General features: G+C 49.3%; 1 protein-coding gene across 4 annotated transcripts in view; it reads left to right on the plus strand.

Annotated features, from left to right (window-relative positions):
• Positions 1–17,327, plus strand: part of GRIK3 (glutamate ionotropic receptor kainate type subunit 3) — a 251,307-nt gene that overhangs the window by 140,871 nt on the left and 93,109 nt on the right. The window contains exon 2 of one of the 4 annotated variants that reach the window (XM_071217536.1): positions 448–515. The exons of the other annotated variants lie outside the window; for them this stretch is intronic. The gene's annotated coding sequence lies outside the window, so the exon portion shown is untranslated. The remainder of the gene's footprint in view (positions 1–447; positions 516–17,327) is intronic. 4 annotated transcript variants of the gene reach the window in all.

Genomic DNA, 17,327 nt, shown 5'->3' on the forward strand with positions numbered 1-17,327 from the left:
GGGCTTCCTTGCAGCCCCAGCGCCTGCCGGCAGAGGCTGTGGAGATGCAATTACTATGTGTCAGCTGTCAGCCGGGCCCAGCAGCGCTGGAAAAAGGAGCAGCGGTATCGCCAGTCAGACATGTCTGTTTTGAGCCAGAAAGTGAGGAAAACTGCTGCCTGGGAGGAGAGAGCCTGCAGGCAGGGGTTCTGCCTGGGACCACACCGGGTTCCCACCTGATCTTACATGCTCATCTCCTGCTGTCCCTCTGCTGGTTAGACACTTTCACTCTTCCTCTTCCCAATCAACTTCTACTCACTCCTCAAGGCCCAGCTTAAATGTCACCTCCTCTGAGAAGCCTTCTGGGACTCTTCCTGATAGTTTATTCTCCCAAGCACTTTGCATTTATCACCAGAACAATCATCACCCTTATGTAATTATTTCTTTATTTGACTCTTTCTCCATCAGCCTGTGAGCAAGCCAAGACAACAACTGACTGATTCTGATGTGTTGATCTGCTCCCATGCTCTGAGAAGGTACCAGTGAATATTTGTTGCGTTGAACTTCCCTCGGGAGAGCCATAAAATCCAGACCCCTCCAGGCTCTTGCTGTCATCTCACCCTGTTCATTCTTTCATAGCTTTTGTTATAGGAAAGTTGGCGTCTTAAAGGCAGTTTGCTTAGTTCAATATTGTATCCCCAGGGCCTGGAACATTCCTTGGCATATCATAAGTGTTTAGTGATACTGTTGAATGAGTGAATGAATTAGAGAAAGGCTGCTGGAGGGTTCAGCCACACAGGACCAAAGACGTGGGTTCTATTCCCACTGGCTCAGTTTCAGGCACTGGGCTTGGAACTGGATGACACACACACATGGAGCTAGCACTGGGAACCAAAGATTGAACCAGTCAGTACAGTGCCTGGGGGAGGATATACCTAGAGACATACCTGGGTTCAGGTAAGAACCACAAGGAAGGTACTACTGTCTGAACCTCAATTTCCTTATCCATAATATAGTGATAATCTAATATTGTGGGGTATTTTGAAGATTAAACAAGATAACACATGTAAAGCATTTGCCACAGTGCCTGGTACGTGATAGGGGTCAAATACTTTGTCACCATTAATGATAAACCTGCCATGAGCAAAAGCCTAGAGATGTTGCAGTTCATGGCATGATTGAGAAACTGCCAGATGTGGCTAAACCACACATTGCATGGAGGTTTAGTGGGAGATAGACCAGAAAGGTAGATGAGGGCCAGGTTTATAAGGATGTTGAATGTCAAAGAAAATGTGGCCCTAACCCTGACGGCAGTTGGGAGCCAGGGAGGGTGTTAGCTTAGCAGTGACACATTGAGTTTGTGCTTTGGGCTTCACAGGGACAGATGTGGGGAGGGTGGACTGGGAAGAGGGAAGCTGGAGGTGGGGGGAGCATGAAGAGGCACAGGTCAGGAGCTGGAGGGAATGGTGGGATGGGCAAGAATGGGCCTGGAGCCCTTCGGCGGGGCAAGGGGCGATGAGCGAGACGGAGGGTGTGGAGATGACCCCAGTCTCCAGCCTGGTCCTCTGAGAGGCACTGGTGCCCTTGCCTGGGATAGGGAGCCCAAAGAAAACTGAGTTTGGGGGGAAATGCTGTACTTGATTTTGGAAATGTTGAGTTGGGAGTATTGTGGATGGAGTCAAGGGCTGCTCACAAGAAGCTGGGGGTTGCCAGCTTCTCGTCAAAGGCGACAGCCACCTGGGAGTGGGTGCAGGTTCCCCCTCCCTTGGGCAAGCACGGCAGATGCCCACCCACACAAGAACGGCTCTGCTGTGGAAGGGGGTATCTGCTTGAGCTGTCCTTTGGGAAACCCAGATTTCACCTGTTTTCCTCCTGTGGTCCAATTCCCTCTACTTGGAATTAACTGAAGTGTTTTGTTGTTGTTGTTAATTAGAGCCTTGTAAGGACAATAATTCACTGGCAGTGACTGAACCCATACCATGCGCCGAGAACCACACATCATTTACTCAATGGTAAAGCGTGAATCTAGCCACACACATTTCTGAATGGAGCCTACAGATTTAAGGACTCTGTGGCTCGGGTGTTCAATGCCAGGTGAGCTCCTGTCCTAGCTGAGGATTTGGAAAGCGGGGCCCTTCTGCTTCTGGCCTAGACACTCCACCTCATTGCTAAGGTGGTTTTGTAATCATAGGCTCCTGAGTCAAACCCGAGAGTGACCCTGGCTCTGCAGAAGCTGCGCGATCTCAGAGGAGTCCCTAACTTACCTGAGCTTCCGTTTCCTCCCTCCCAGTGTCGTTGGGAAGGCTAGATGAGATCACGTGTGGAAAGGGCTGGGAACCTAGGCCCAGTGGGTGTTAGCACGTCTTATCACTGTTCTTAGGACTCCTGAACTGTTCTTGGTCCCTTGCTAATCCATGGATCTGCCGAAAATTCTGTCTTTGCATTTGTTCAAATTTCCGAGTTCAGGGGACAGTGTCTTTAAATGTATTTTTTAAATGCATGCTACTTTTCTCCATTGCTGCTGACGGTTCATGCACATTTGGGGTTGCCACTCTGCTCCAGTTCTGCAGATGTACTTGCTGTCCTGCCTGTGAGCAACTGCCTTGGGCTTTCTGAGTGGCTGTGAACAGAGGGATTTATGAGTCTCTCTAGCTTTTGGTAAGAAGAGATCTGCTTTCCGATCTGGGTGCTCCTGTAAGGAGTCTCTCGCGCTTACAAGTCCTGCATCATGCTTCTTGTGGTGTCCCCTTCCACCGCTTAAACGCTGCTGCCCCCTTGTCACCTCCCTGGAGTCTTGCTGTTTAGCCATTTCATGCTCGCTTACCCTTGTATGTTTCCTACATGTTCGTTCATGCTTGAGAACTATTTATTGAGTGCCTACATTGTGCCAGGCTCTGGAAAAAAACATGGTGCACGAGAGAGAAGATCCCTGGGTTCGAAGCGCTTATATCCTAATGGCGGGTCAGAGGAAGGCAACCAACTGGATGGCAAATAGATATTTAAGATCATTTCAATCTGCATTAAGAGCTTCGGGGAAGTAAACAAGCTGTCCCGCAGGTAGGAGCCTTCCCCGCTGTTTCTCTGCCGTAAGCCCAGGGCTGGCTCACGGTGGGCGCCCCCCATGTGTTTGCTGAAGGAAGGAAGGAAGGGCTGAGTATATGAACGGTGATACTAGCCCTGTGGTGCAGGACAAGGTCGCTCGATTCCTTTGTCTGAGCTGCAAGCTCTCGAGGATGCAAGCAGCCTCATTTGCTAATGATCATAATTAAGTCAGAGTCTCTTATTTCAACCAAGTGCATTGGGGAGAGAGGCACAAAGCAGCGGGGCTGATGAGTTGACTCTCCACGCTTCCCTCCCCGCTGCGTCGCTGCCCCTGGTGAGATGTGTGCCCACACCTGCCCAGGTGCATACACACACACAGAGACACACGCACGCTAATGAGAGCCTAGCGAAGTAATCACAGCTCTAAGGCTCTGTTAAAACAGCCAGTCACTGATGCCCTGGAATCAATCCAGTAAAAAAATCTGTCAAAAAAAAAAAAAAAAACCAAAAAATAAAATAAAAAAAGTAGAATCTGTCACGCTGGGCTCCTGGCGTTCTGTAGAGTGAAAGCTTTTGCCAACCACTCTTCCTTCATCCTTTCTCGTGCATCTGGAATGCGCAGAGCTGGCCTTCGAATAGCTCGCACCTCAGAAGGAGAGAAAAAAATCTTTAGCCCAAATTGCTGTAATACAGCGACTCCCGAAGTGCGTTTCCAGTGAGACGCTCTGCCAAGAAAGGTTTCCGCGGCTGTCAAGTAAGTTTGGGAAGTGGTGCTTACCCTCCCCACCTCCAGGAGGCTCACTGTGCGTGTGAAAAGACTAAATGTCCACAGAAGTCCAGCAGGAAAAAAAAAAAAACCAAAAACCCTGCTCAACCTTGTTTAACTTCCTGTTTCCCAAACGTATGGGGAGACTTCCGCCTCCCTGCGCGCTGACTGCGGTTTCCCAGCATCACTGAACTAGCAGTGACACAGCTTTCCCCGCAGCCAAGCCAGAGGGGGCTGTCCTCTGTTCTACCCAAGGCGGGAGAGAAGATGGAGTCAGAACTTGGGCAGGGAGGAGAAGGGGAAGCAAAGTGATGCGTCTTCCCAAGCAGCGTCAGCAGAGGATGCGGCTCCGTGCTATGACTCGAAGGAGAACCCGAGGCAGAGCAGCTGCAGGGGGGCCTCCCTGGAGAGCAGGCTGCTGGAGGCAGGGACCAGAGGGACTCCACGGCCAGAGCTGGGCTGGACCATCTAGTAGCAGGTGACCAGTGCCAAGGGTTAACCGAGGAGGCAAGTCAGGGGCTGAGGCCCCCAAAAATCAGAGAATGTGAGCAGAAAGTAGACCTGGAGCAGCTTTGGTGGCAGGTGTGTTGGCTTCTGTGTGTGTGTAGGCCCTGCTGGGTAGGAGGGCTGAGAGCAGACAATGACAGTGGATTTTAGCCAATGGGGAAAGGCACTTTAAAAGCCCTGCCTCCAGGAGCCCCAGCCCTCGAGAGGTTTACCCGGGAGTGCGAGTGCGGGATGTCCCCCTGTGAGCTCCACCCGGGACAGTCGGGACAGTCGCGGGGCACGTCTGGGAGTTGTGGGGAAACTTTTGGTGTTGGCGTCTAATAAAAGCAACATGTGCTTTTGCTCTGCCAGTTCCCTTCCTGACACTCCAGCAGTATTGTCAGAAAAGAAACAAAACAAAATAGGGAAGTAGAAGTTGATTCTATAATTAGTGCAGTTTCTTCACTGTTCATTCAGGATCTCCAGAGATCAATTAGCTTGCTTTTAAGCTAAAAGGCATCTGAATAAGTATTTAACCTGCATAGCAATTGATATTTAAAACAGACGAGGATGGGAGTGATAATGCAGAACAGGCTCGGTTCTCCTCCACTGATTTTCCCAGGTTCTGCACTCCCTAATGCCCATTCCCATTTCCGGAGCGTCCTCAGATCAGGCTGCCTGGCCTTTCCAGGGCCGGCCCGTGGGCGTACGGGCTGGGACTGAGGGGCTGATGCAGACAGGGCCCTCCTCCTGCTGCTGGCACCAGTGTCCAGCAGATACCCCAGGGCTTGGAGCTGAGCTCCGGTTAGGGCTGGGGCTGGGCTATGCCCCCAGGAGAGAAGAGCCAGGCCCCCTCTCTGCAGCTGCCCAGCCACATCAGCAGGTCCGCAGGGCTGCTTGAGGGTGCCTCAGCCTCAGTTTCCTCATCTGGTAATGGCTGATTAGTGCAGCGGAGGCCTATGAAAACTCAGCAGCTGCTGGGGGAACCCTTGACTGGGCATATTCCTTGAAGGGGGTCTGAAGGATATTTGTCGGGTTTCTGCATTGTTACTTAAGTGGCAAAGTTCCAAACTGGAATTAGCTTCTTAAAACACGTGCGTGTGTGCACACACATGCACACATGCCTTTATTTAATATTCTCACTGCATTAGATAGCATATTAAGCACTGGGGGAGGGAAAGAAACGCCAGGATGGCTAAGGTGTGCGTCCCCCCCCAGAAGACCTCAGCCTAACAGGGGAGGGAGTGGGCGCACGATCCCACCCCTGCATCCCCTGCACTTTGCCACGGAGGATGCATCTTGCGCTGGATCAGAGGGCAGAGGAGGAAGCGCTCCGAGCACAGGGGAGACGCCTTAGTGGAAGACCCCCACGAACAGGTCCACAAAGGTTGGGGTGCCAGATGTATGTTTGGGAGGGGACCCCAGAAGCACAGTGAGGGATCAGGGGGGCAAAGGAGGGACGGGAGGAAAGACAGCAGAGTATGGCAATGGGGGGGGGTTACACTGTCAGCAACTGGGGCTCAGTCTGCGCAGACTGTGCCTGGGAATCTCAAGGGCCAGGACACTGGGGCATTCCTCCCCAGCTCCCATCCCTCCTTGTTTGAAGCAGCCCCTGAGCTGGTCTTTGTGGCCTGTCCTGGGTGCCGGTCAAGCCTGTTCCTTCAGCCAAAGAGTGTCTTCAGGCAGAGAGACGACAGAAAGCTGAGGGAGAGTGGAGGAGACATCTGCAGGGGGCCTGTGGGGTGGAATAAGGACCACATTTGCTACAGGAGGCACAGAAGAGGTTTCAAAGGATGAATAGGAGTTTTCACATGGAAAAGGAAAGGCACACCAGACAGGAACAGCATGAGTGAAGGGATGGAGGCACAAAGAGCATAATGAGAAATGCAATGTGGATGGAGGATGGCCTGTGGAGGGGAACTGAGGCTGGAGAGAGGTCGGGCTGGGCTGGGAAGGGCTTTGAGTGCCAGGCTCTGTTAGTTTGCCAGGGCTGGTAACAAAGCACCACGCACTGGGCGGCCTAAAGCACCAGATGGAAGGGCGTGCAGGTGTGGAGGCCACAGTCTGCGGCCCAGGTGTCAGCAGCACCCTGCTCCCCCCAGGCCTCTAGGGGAGGGTCCTTCCTGGCCTCCTCCTGGCCTTTGGTGCTTCCCGGGCCCGTGGCTCCAGTCGGCCTCTGCCTGCGCGCTGCCTTCCTCCCTGCGAGCTCTGTGTCCCGCCTCTTGGAAGAACACTAATCATTGGACTTGGGGCCACCCTGATCCCAGCTGACCACATCTAAGCTTGCTACATCAGCTATAAGATACAGAAATAATTTCTTATTTATAAATAAGGACCTGTTTCTAAAGAGGGTCACATTCCAAGGTTCCAGGTGAGTGTGAATTTGGGGGTAACTCCTCACCCTGGTGCTCAGGTGAGGGGCTTGGCCTCTCTGCCGGGGGCAGGCGCGGTGAGGGTGGGCTGCTCCGGACGGCCCCTGTGCTGAGTCCAGGTCTCCACTCCTTCCACCCCTCCGGCAAGGACGCCGTCTGCCCGCCCGGGCCCTCCCCTCCACGGCCCCCTCCGCGGCCCCCCTGCTCCTTCTCCTCCCATCTGATGACAGCCCATCCCTCATCAGGGTCTCTGGGCAGCCTCCCCCATGGTCGATTCTGCCATACTTGCTTCATGTCCCTGAGTTGTACAGACAAAGCTCCACGTATCAGCAGATCAATTAAAACAACTGCCACCAGGCGCCGGAGCTCAGCCAGGAGCCCCTCCTCGGGCGCCCCAGAGAGCACAGCCCCTCCTCGGATTCCTTCCTTCTCTAGATGCCCCTGTCCCATCGTCCCCATCCCCTCTGGCCCTCCTTAGCACAGCCCCGATAATCTACCCAAGGCCAGTCTCTCTCCCGCCGGCTGCCGTTTTCCTTTTGAGGCCTCAGCCCTGAGCAGGTCAGATGCCGCCTCCTCCATGAAGCCATCCATCATGCTCACTCCCCAGCCATCGGGGCCGTTCTTCTCACACAGAGAGTTTCCCCGTTATACTAGTTTTGTGTCCCTGCTCTCATCTCTCATTCCTGGGGGTGAGTTCCTGAAGGGCTGGGATTGTGTCTCATCTCTGACTCATCCAATGCCCAGCACAGGGCCTTGTTCACAGTTGCCATCAGTAACTGCTTGTAGAATGAGTGAATGAATGAATGAATGAATGAACGAATGAGAGGGAAGACACACATACTCCTTGCCCAGAACCTGGGCCTTTCCTGCTGGGCACTGCTTGTCCTCTACAACATGGAGTGTGCCCAGCAGGAAAAGCCAGCCAGCTTGCCATCCCCCACCCCAACCCCTTCTTCCTCTTCCTGCTGAGACAGGGGCACAGAAGCAAGTTCAGGGGTTCTACCAGGGTCCCCAAAGGGCTGGCTGAGCGGTGGTAGAAAGCAGAGCCCTGGCTCCTCCAACCCACGGGCTGCACAGAGCCGCAGGGGCCCTGGCGGGGAGAAGAGACAAACCTGATCAGAGCAGACAGGAGGTGGGCCGGGGAGGGGCTGTGAGCAGCAATCTCACCCATCAGCATCTCAATTTATCTCCGTGACTCCTTGGAAACTTCAGAAAAAGAACAAAGCAGACTAGAAGAGAAAGAACAGACTCAGGCCCCGGCGGACAGACGGGTGCCTGGGCCCAATGCTGGGAACACGAGGGTCTCGGGGAACATGAGGGTCTCGGGGGACTCGCTGCCAGGCAGACGGCAGCAGGCGCAGGCCCTGCCTGAGTCTCCCGCGCTCCCTGCTCTCAGGGCTGCACCGGCCAGGCCAGGACCGAATTCACCAGAACAAAGTTGTTCAAGAGGAAGGAAATTCTCAGCAGGCTCAGGCCGTCCCTGGGGGACAGCGCGAGGGCCAGGTCGGTGTCTTGAGGGAGTCAGCCTTCTGCCCCCGTCAGCCCCCTGGAAAGCCTGTGCCTGGGGATCTCTAGGGCCACCTGCCAGAGGAAGTCACCCTTGCCCTTGAGGAGGTGTGGCAGGGCAGCAGGAGCTTGACATCCTCCCCCCGATTTTATTTTCATCCCCCGATCCTTGAGGTCACGTGCAGTTGGCACAGACCACCACAGCACCCTCACCCGGGAGGCAGGGGTTTCCACCATCGGGCACACTTCCAGAGTTATGACAAGTGATCTGAAAAATGTGGCATTCCGGGACAACCAACAAAACAATGATGGACATCCCCTATCCCGAAAAACAAAGGATCTACCACTGCAAGCAAAACAGTTCCTTCCATCTGCCCCTAAGATCGATGCCCCCTCTTAATCTGAACCAGAGCAGGCATCACCGTTCCCAAATCCTCAAGACTGAGGAATGTATAAACATAAGGGAGGAATGCAAGCAGGACCGAAGTGGACATATTATTGTTGTTGTAGCAGAAGAACGTGTAACTTTGATAAAAAGGTAGCAGTTACCAGAGGTTCTGGGAGAGGAGGGAAGAATAGGGGCAACATATTTTAGGTATATTGGGGGTAAAAGTGGGAGAGGGAAGAAGGTGGAATATATGGGAATCTCCTATACATCCAAAGTAACTTTTATGCGATCTAAAACACCTCTATAAATAAAGTTATTATATGGAAAAAAATGGGTATTTTTGCTTAGGATCTTCTGAATGTATCTAGCAACATAGATACATGATTGTGCAAGGAGCAGCAAGGAAGTGTGCTCCAGCTGCTACGTACCTTTGCTCCCCCATGTCTGGCTATCAGTTTCACCCTCTGTAGATGAGGGGTTTGATTTGAGGAGTGGTTTTCATTCTGTGTTTTGTGGAGCCCTCGGGAGCTGCAGAGCTTACTCGGGGGCTGTGGCATGAAGTATTGCAGCCCAGAGGGTGGGGACAGGCCTGGCAGTGGGGTGCTGTTAAGCCAGTTGATACACCTGCAATATGGATTAGAGTGGACTTACTGGTATTCTCCTATAGAAGTATTGTGACTAGTAATGGAAGAAATTGTAGCGTTGATGTGGAGAAAGTGGCCGCAGTATTTGCTGAGGGCAGGGAGAAGGAAGAAGAGATGTGATGTGGGGGCATTTTCAGGACTTGGAGTTGTCCTAAGTGATATTGCAGGGACAGATGCTGGACATTATATATCCTGCCATAATCCACTGAATGGACTGGGGGCGAGTGTAGACTACTATGTGAACTATAATGCATGCTGTGCAGCAGTGCTCCAAGATTTATTCACCAAATGCAATGGATGTGCTGCAAAGATGAAGGAGGTTGTTCATGTGGGAGGAGTGGAGTGGGGTATGGGGTATGTGGGAACCTCTTATATTTTTTAATGTAACATTTTTGTGATCTTTGTACCTTCAAAAAAGTACAATAAAAAAATGAAAGAAAAAAAAGCAAAAACAAAACACTTTGATTTGTAGCGTTTGCTGATTCCTGCAGTGTAAATACTTCACTACAGTTGATTTCAAGCTGCCAAAGCCTAATAACTGGCTTTCAAAATTCCTGAAAATTCAACAGTTGTCTCTTGCAAGCCGGTATAAGCCAGGTCCAGCACACCACTGGCTTTACTTGCAGAGGAGAATTTGCCCCTAAGTGGTTAGTGGTTACATCCTTAACCTCCCTGGACCTCGGTTTTCTCTTGTACAAAATGGAACAATGATCGTTTCTAACTAATGGTGCGGTAGAGGTTGTTGTGAGTGTTGAGTGAAATGGAGGGAAAGCACTCAGCACCGTCGTGACCCATAATCAGTTGCTGCTATTATTACTCTTGTTATTTGTTTTACCCGTCAGGCTTCCACAAAAGATTTTGTTTGAAGACAGTGTTCCAGCTGCACCCCTGCTCCGTCCATGCTCACACACACTCACTACCCATCACACACACACACACACTCACTGCCATCATCACCACCCAATTTCCTCGGCAACCCTGGTGTCTGCTCCATTTTATTAAAGCCGAAAGCAGTGACAATTATTTTCATAATGAACTGGCTCTTCAAATTAATGCCAATTACACTATGCAATCATGATTAAGATTATGCATTAATCAACGGTGCCAACCTACTCATTAGCCTCTTTAAATAACGATCATGAGGAAAGTATGGGAAGGGAGAGAATGAAGAGGGAGCCAGTTGAAAAGGGGGAGCTGCCTCCAAGTGGGGTGGGGCGCTCGCTCCAGAAGCAAGACCCAAAGCAGCCTTTCTTCCAGGAGGCAGAGCTTGCGTTAGAACCCAGCCCACCAGACTCTGGAGTGGAAGCTCTGCTCCAGGGGAGGGAAGGGGCCAGAGGACCAGGAAAGGCGAGGGTAGAAGGGCTCATTCAGTGGTTGATGAGGTTCAGTGTCTCCTTCCCCTCCACCAGGAGTACTACAGGGCAAATGGCCTTGACAGCCCCTCCCCAGAGTACTGTCTCCCCTCTCTCAGGTCAAGTCCCCAAGATGCAGAGCCCGAGGCAAAGATTTGGGTCCAAGGGGTTCAACCAGGGAAGAGTGCTCTACAGAAGTACCCTGGAGGGAAGTGAGCAAAGAGGGCTAGGGAAGGGGCAGGGCTGGGCCAAGACAAGGCATGGTGGGGGATAGGTAGGGGCCTCTGGAGCACACAGAGTGGTCCCCACCTTGAGGCAGGGGGGCCACCCTTTTGAACCCCAGTATTAATCAGTCATTAGCTTCAAGCCACCCCTGGAGCAGTGGGGTGGCGTCACCTCCTGGGCAAGGCTGTTCTCTCCAATTCTCTAGAGAAAAGGGCAGCCTGTGACTGGGGCCTCTGGGTGGGGCACCAACAGTGCCCACTGTGCCCTCTGCTGTCCCAGGTTTACTTTGGCAGATCACACGGTGGTGTGGCTGAGTCTCCCCTTTCCGTGTTTCTTTAAGGTAGAAGAGATCATACTCCTCCCCCAAAGCAGAGAGGATTGGGCTCTCTCTACATCGTGCCTTCCCAATGGAGAGGGGCATAGGGCCACATTTCCATAAGTGCAGACATGGCGTCAAGGGCTCTGAGCATGGGTGGCCCAGCATCTTGCTCCTGGACCTGCTGGGACCAGGTAACATGGTGCTCATACCGCCCACCTCCATCATAGATGCTTACCTGCTCAGGCCCTCCCCTGCAAGGCTGGGAAGGGGATCCTGTCAGGTAAGAGGCTTCTTGGTGACTTGATGAAGCTCTTCCCACAGACCTGGGAAGCAAATGCCTCTAAAGGACTAGATTTTGGGCAGGGAGGGACCCCATTCAGCCCCAGGCACCACCTTGCTCTCTCGAGTGCAGCTGGGACTAGAGTCCTGTGTTGTAAGGGTGATGCTTGGACATCCATTTGGCTGATGATTTTCTTGTCCGTTCTATTGATTAGAACTCAGGAGAGAGTATCAGGCCTTTTAACTTCCAACTACAATGAATTAAAGAGATGGAAACACCTTTCTCCTGCCCCTGCTAAGGGAGGCAGAACAACATGCCCTAATAGTCTAATAGATATTCTGAGAATTTCCTTCCAACAAAATGGCCCCATGACCCAAGAGATGCAGGCTGACTGCTTCCAGATGAGGCATGTGTTCCATGGCCTCCTCATTTTGGAATCTCTGCCTTCTTACATTAAGCTGTAAAAAGCAAGGAAGTCAAGTTTTCCCATTATGAGCTCTGCCACCACCTCTACCATGTCTGTCACACAAAGGGTGGCTTCTAGGACATAGGAAGATGGAAGCCCAACAAGCCTGTACTCCGGGGTCTCTATCATTCTTTGATAGTTGCAAATGGTTGGGCATAGAAGCCAGAGCCCAGGGCTGCAGGGGCCTCAGAAATCCTAAGACCTTTTCCCAAAGCCCAAGGGCTAAGCTTTTGGAGCCGAGTCTAGCATGTGGTTACCCCTGATTCTGGAGCTGGCAGTTCATGAAATGGTCTTGGCCAGCCAAGACTGAGCAGCCCACTGGAGACTGAGAAGGGTTAACTCTGATCTGCAAAGGAGGATCGGAAGTATTCTGGGTTTCATGAGTCAGAAGCAGGGGCAGAACCACTAGGAAATGGCTACCTTCTCTGGGCAGAGCTGTGCAGAGGGTGGCTGGCATTATGGTGGGCACATTATATGTTTGAATGCAAGTAACAAATTCCCTGAAGAAGAGTGGCTTAAATTAGATAAAAGTTTAGCTCTCTCTGACATAAAATCAGTCTGGAGGCAGGAACCACAGGACTGATACAGGGGCCCTGGTCCTTGAAACCCTCCAGCTTCCTGCTTTGACATCGGGTTATCCTTGATGCTGATTGACCACCGTCTCTCAGTTAGAAGCAGCTCACACCTCCCCACCATCTCTCAGTCTACTGGTGAGAATAAAAATAAACAGCAGGTATGAAAGGGCTCTGAAAACACTAACAGTAAATAGCTGGGAATAATCGAGAGCTTTCAATGTGCCAGGCATGGGGCAGATTTCTGCATGTGCCACCTTATTTCAGTGGCTCCAAACTGGGGGCAGTATTGCCCCCCAGGGGTCATTTGGCAATGTCTGGAGACAGTTTCGGTGGTCACAGCTGGGGAGGGGTGCTGCTGGCACCTGGTGCGTAGAGGCCAGGGATCTGGTAAGCATCCCGCAATGCTCCAGACAGCCCCCTACAACAAAGAATTCTTTGGCTCCAAATGTCAGTAGTGCCCAGGTTGAGAAACCCAGCCTTGTTTAATCACATCAGCTCTGTGAGGCACGTTCTTTTATTATGTCCATTTACCATTCAGAAAACTAGGGCGAAGGGAGGTCAAGTAATTTGCTCAAAGATACAGATACGTGATGGGACCAGGATTCAAGCCCAGCTCTGCCTGCATCCAGAACCTTCTATGTGGTACCCAAATATCTGCCTCAGTGTCCCAAGACATCCAAACCTTTGGGGTCACCTTGCCCTTCCATGGTCAGGTAGACAGCTCCCATCCTATGGGCAGGGACAGCCTCTCCCCGGTGCCTCTGAGTACGTTCCTGGGCTTCCATAGCTCCTGGTCACTTTTGCTCCTACTTCCTTCTGCTGCACTTTGGTCTCCTCCCTGCATCCCACCTTTTGCACCTTTTGTCCTCTTTCTGACCCACTATAGCCCGTGCTGGACACTGTCCATCTTCCTTCACTCCCTCCAACCTGGTGTCAGTTTTGTGCAGCAGATTTTCCTAAGTGGAAAATAAGCTTAAGGAGGGAGAATACGACCCAGTCCGGCCTTGCCCAGCTTGGACCTGGGTTCTATTCTTCTCCTCTTTGTCCCTTTGGGGGTTCACTTCATATCTCTTCCCCTTTTTTATAGGCCCTGGACCCCCTCTCTTCCCATCTCCCCACTCAAAAATTAAACATCCATCTCTGTTTCTTTTGTTCAGCCATTTAGTTCAGTTTATAGTCTTGTCTTCTCCTCTCCAGACCCTCAAGCGCTTTTCTTAAGGCAAGAATCACCCGCCTCTGAGATAAAGGCTTCCTTTCCCCTAGATCAGGGGTCAGCAAACTGTAGCCCCTGTTTTGTAAATAAAGTTTTATTGGACCACAGCTGTGCCCATTCACTGAAGTATTGGCTACGGCTGCTCTCGTGCCACATGGGCAGTGTTGAGGAGTCGGCAACAGAGATGGCCTGGCCCGAAAAGTCTAAAATACTAAGGCTCCAGGACATGATAGAAAATGTTTGCTGACCTCTGCCCTATAATGTGGAAGCTCCAAAGCCATTTTGATTTCCTAAGTAGGCTCGTGTTCCTCTTCCTTTAATAACTACCACGCAAGTCATCGCCATGTGTAATGACTTCAGCAACATTGTTTCATTTCTTCCTGCCAACAATCAGCCCTTTGTAGGATGTATCCCATTTTGCAGATGGAGAAACTGAGTCCCAGAGAGATGGAGTGACATCCCCCCTGTTGGTAGGGCTGTTTGGACTGACGCACGGCTGGCACAGAAGCCTGAGTTGGGAACCCGGCCCCTGTGGGGACTTCCAGGGGAGCGCTCCTTGAGAGCAGGGTCCCTCCATAACCTGGAGCCCAGCAACAGGCTGGCCCCTGGCAGAGCGGTGGGTGTTTGGGGACTGCACTGCATGGTCAGAGCCTGGCTCAGACACAGCACCAGCCGCCTCTGCCCCACCTGCCACGCCTGAGAGGCCAGAGAAAAGACGGGAAGCCTCTGGAAATGGCTTTTTGTTCTGCAAACTTTGACTCATTTGGGATGGGCAAGAGCAGTTTTTGGGTCAATAACTACCACCAGACTTCTCCCCAAGTTCTCTGTGCAGAATATATGTATTTTTAAGTTTTAACGTTTTAAAATTATACATATTTATCGTAAAGAAATCGTCAAAAGCAGGAAAACAAAAAGAGCAAGATAAAAATCATCCATAAACCCCTCCACCCAGGGATACTCACTGGGTAATCCTTCCAGTCTTTTTTTTGTAAACACAAATATGTACTTTTTTGTCTGATAACCAAGTATCATCCTATTATACTGTTCTGTGGTCTGCTGGAGGAGGGGAGAGCGAGCGTGTTCTACATCACTGCGTATTCTTTAAGAGCATTTTTAAAAAACATTTTCTTATTACCAGCTTGGAAAATAGAAAAGCACTAAGCAAAAGCAATCCATTATCTTTTTACTTTGCAGAGTGAATCTCTGTTAACATTTCGGTCTGTGTCCTTCTGGTATGTCCTTTTTGATTTTAATTGGAATTGCATTAAATTTATAAATTAATTTGAGGAGAGCTGACATCTTTACAATATTGAGCCTTCCCTTTCAGGAGAAAGTTATGCCTCTCCATTTATTCAAGTCTTCTTTTATGTCCCCTAGTAAAGTTTTGTAGTTTTCTTGATAGAGGAATTGCACATTTATTGTAAAGTATTTTATTTTTTTGTTGTTGCTTTTGTGAATAGGATCTCTCCCTTTTTCCATTGTAATTCCTAACTGCGCATTACTGATACGTGGGCAGGTTGTATGTTTTTCTGTTTGTATGCTGGCCCCTCAATGAGCTCTTGGTTTAGTTTCTCCTAGGTTTTCACCTGATTTTCTTGAATTTTTAAGGGAATAATAATAAGCATCTGTACATTATATTATTAGTGTATCTTTTCTGATGATTTCTCATTTTCATCTTAATTATATCATGATTTTAAAGAATAGTTTATTTTGGAGAATGTCTGTCATGCACGGAAAGACTCATAGAGTGTATAATGACCGCCCCCCCCAAGTCAATAGTATTATGGCGCCCCATCACCCCGCCCAGAAAAATCAACCCAGGGCCCCTCCTGCTCCCTCCGCACTCCCTCCCACCCACCCCTCCTGTGTTATTTTCAAGCAAACCCCAGACACCCTCCCATGTCACCCCATATCTTGATGGTAAAGCCTGCAGGTTGTTCTACTATATTGCATAATCTACTTTGGGATATTAGGTTGTTTCTATTTTCTTCACTATTATGAAACAAATATCCTTAAACATAAATGTGTTCATATAGCTCCATTTTCCCCCTAAATTTATAATCCTAGAAGTGGAATTACTGGGTCATATGGTATTTTGATCATTTATTTTCCTTTAAACACATACACACAATCAGATGATGGCTTTTCTGATTAGAAACCTAACACATGTTCACTGCAGAACTTTTCGAAAATATAGAAAAACAAAAAGAAGAAATTAATGCCACCCATAATCAGAGAAAATCGCTCTTGAGTTTTGCGTTCTTCCCATCATGTTTCCCTGTGACTCAGCAGGATCACGCACATGGACTCAGGCTTACATGAAGATACACTTAGGTTGTCCAATCATAAGCTGCTGTCGTGGCTGGGGAGGGGCAGGTTTATTTGTTCACTTTTTAAAACAGCCACCTTTTTTTTTTAATTTCAAAAAGATTGGCAATCCCAATACTCCTCAATTGGCTAAGGCATAAATAAAGTACAAAGTAATACCGCTCAGCAATAAAAGGAAATGAACTACTGATACATGTTATGACATGGATAAACCGCAAAAGATTATGCAAACTACAAGAAACCAAATGCAGAAGTTCATAGATTGCACGATTCCCTTTTGATGGCATGTTCTGAAAAGGCAAATCCTTAGAGTCACAAAGTAAATTAGTGGTTGACTGGGCTGGGGGTGGACAGGGCGACTGACCATAAAAGGCCTGAGGGATCTGACTGGGTGCTGGACATGTTCAAAAACTGGATTGTGGTGATGGTCACTAAACTCAGTAGATTTACTAAAAATCAGGGTACACTTAAAACAGGTGAATCTCATAGCATCCAAATAATACCTCAATAAATTATCTTTTAAAGAAAGAATAAAGATCTCTTTTTTAAAAATTGGGAAATATAGAGAAGCACAAAGAACAACATAAAAATAACTCATAATCTACCACCCACAACTATTCACTTTTATTATTTTGAAATCTGTTCTTACATCAGTGCATCTAAACTCCCCCACCTCTTCGTCCTCTTCTAAGGTGGGGCCAAACTGCACCTCCTGCTTTATAACCATTGTTTGTCCCTTAAAAAGGTATCATGAATATTTCCCCCATCATTAAATTTCCTCCTACGCGTAGTCTTTAGTGACTGCCTGGCTTTCTATTTCATACATATACTGCCATTTATTTACCATTTTCCTGCACTTGGACCTTTAAATTCTCTCCAGTCACCCACCCCCACCCTTTCATAAATAACACAGTTGCCCCGTATGATGTGTACTCATTGTTGCTCTGGGAATCAATTTCTAGGAATCTGAAGTATGGAATCAAAGACTTGAACATTTTTAAGGCTTTTGATAATTTTTTATTGCCATCATGAGAGGCTAGGTAACCAATTTCTACTTCCACCAAGAGTTAGGTGAATGTCTGTTTCCAAACACCCTCTCCAAAGCTGAGAGTTAGAATTTATTTTATGTATTTGCCAACTGGGTAGGCAAAAAAAAAAAAAAAAGTAAGTCTTTCATTGTGGATTTAAGTTGCATTTATTTGATTACTAGTAAGGTTGGACATTTCTTCATGTTACTAGCTCATTTGTATTATTTGTTTCTTGTAAGAAACATCCACACTTGTGCTTTGCAACTTTTTATATTGGAGCATTTGTCTTTGTTCTTGTTGAGTTTTAAGTACATTTTAGAAAATAAGAATGTCAACGTTTATACTGCTGTATATGCCA

This window comes from Dasypus novemcinctus, chromosome 9 (assembly GCF_030445035.2).
Source record: "Dasypus novemcinctus isolate mDasNov1 chromosome 9, mDasNov1.1.hap2, whole genome shotgun sequence".
In the NCBI taxonomy this organism is placed as follows: Eukaryota; Metazoa; Chordata; class Mammalia; order Cingulata; family Dasypodidae; genus Dasypus; species Dasypus novemcinctus.